We start from the raw sequence: 1397 nt of genomic DNA on the forward strand, positions 1-1397 counted from the left end.
CTGCAACTTCTTGCTTTCAGTTCTAATTAAGCATCTAAAATACATGTTGGGTACTGCTTTTAGACTTACAGAATATTAGGCTAGGTGATCTGTTCAACCACTAATTTTTTTTTCAGATGAAACCCAAAGAGGGTGAAAGACATTCTTCAGAACAAGCAGGTAGGTAGGACCCACACCTCTCTGGAGCTTGGGAAGCCCCAAGGTGTTGATTAGCTTGCACTAGGTTCTTTGGAAGGTCCAAGATACTTAGAAAGGTGACCAGGTTGGTACTGGGGTCAAGTGGTGTGGGTAGCTTAAATGGTGGGCCACTTTACGCTGGGAAAATACCCAGCTTGGGTATTTTGGAAGTGGAAGTGTATGTAAAAAGGATAGTATCTGTCAACTGTGCCAGAGGACATGGGGGTAGAGTCCTGGCAGGCTGATTGGCCGGGACCTGGGTTCTGCACAAGCCACCTCTTATGGAGTTTAGGAAAAGCCGGGGGGAAAGGGGTGGCTAGTGAATCTGCATTCAGCTTTAGCAATGAGGATGCAGAGGAACTAGGACATTGAAGGGGGCTTCCTGGCCCTGGGAGTGGACAGGAACACAGGATGGACAAAGGAGAGAAAACAAGGAAAACTGAGGCCACCATGTGGACCCTGGTGAGTGTCTTAAATGGGGTGAGTGGGGGAAGAAGGCATAATATTTGATTATTTTCTTCCTTCCCCTTTCCAGGGAGGTCCAGCAGCACTCACTGAATCCTACACCAGTCCGGCAGTGGGGATCTTTTAGGAGAGGCTGGAAGATAAGAGCGAGGACATTGTTGTTTCAAGTGTCATTTTCAAGGGCCCCACAGATGAAGGTCTCAGGAAGAACTGGAAATAGAAACCAGGGACCCAGATTCCCAGCCTCGGTGCCCGCAGCCGGCAATGGAAAGTCCAGGGAGGGCCTGAGAAAGAACCCTGAGTTGGCGTGGTCTCTAGCGGTGACCTCGGGGCCCAGGGACAGGGGAGCCTTTGCCGCACGGATGGCAGGACAGTGTAGGCGAGGCGCAATTGTGTCCGGGGCGGCGACCCTCCTCGGCCCACCAGCCGCGTTCATCAGCATCCCGGCACTGCCTGGAGAACAGACACTCCACCCAGACCAGCGCAGGGGGGCGAAAGCGACAGCTGGGGCCGCGAGGCGGGCAGGGCAGCTGTCCCCTCCAAGCGAGTGGCCCTCGCAGCGGGTGTGGTGGGGGCTGGAAAGGAGGCGGAAGGGCCCAGGCTGGGTGGGAGGGGCCGGCCGCCGGGGCCGAGCGCGCGCCTCGGGGGTGGAGGCTGCTTCTCCAGCCAGCTAGAGAGGGGCGGGGGCGTTGGGGCCCGCGCGCTGGAGGGGCGGGGGCGGCGGGGAGGGGGGCTCGGGCTGCGTGTGCCGGAGC

Source organism: Ovis aries, chromosome 4, assembly GCF_016772045.2.
Source record: "Ovis aries strain OAR_USU_Benz2616 breed Rambouillet chromosome 4, ARS-UI_Ramb_v3.0, whole genome shotgun sequence".
Lineage (NCBI taxonomy): Eukaryota > Metazoa > Chordata > Mammalia > Artiodactyla > Bovidae > Ovis > Ovis aries.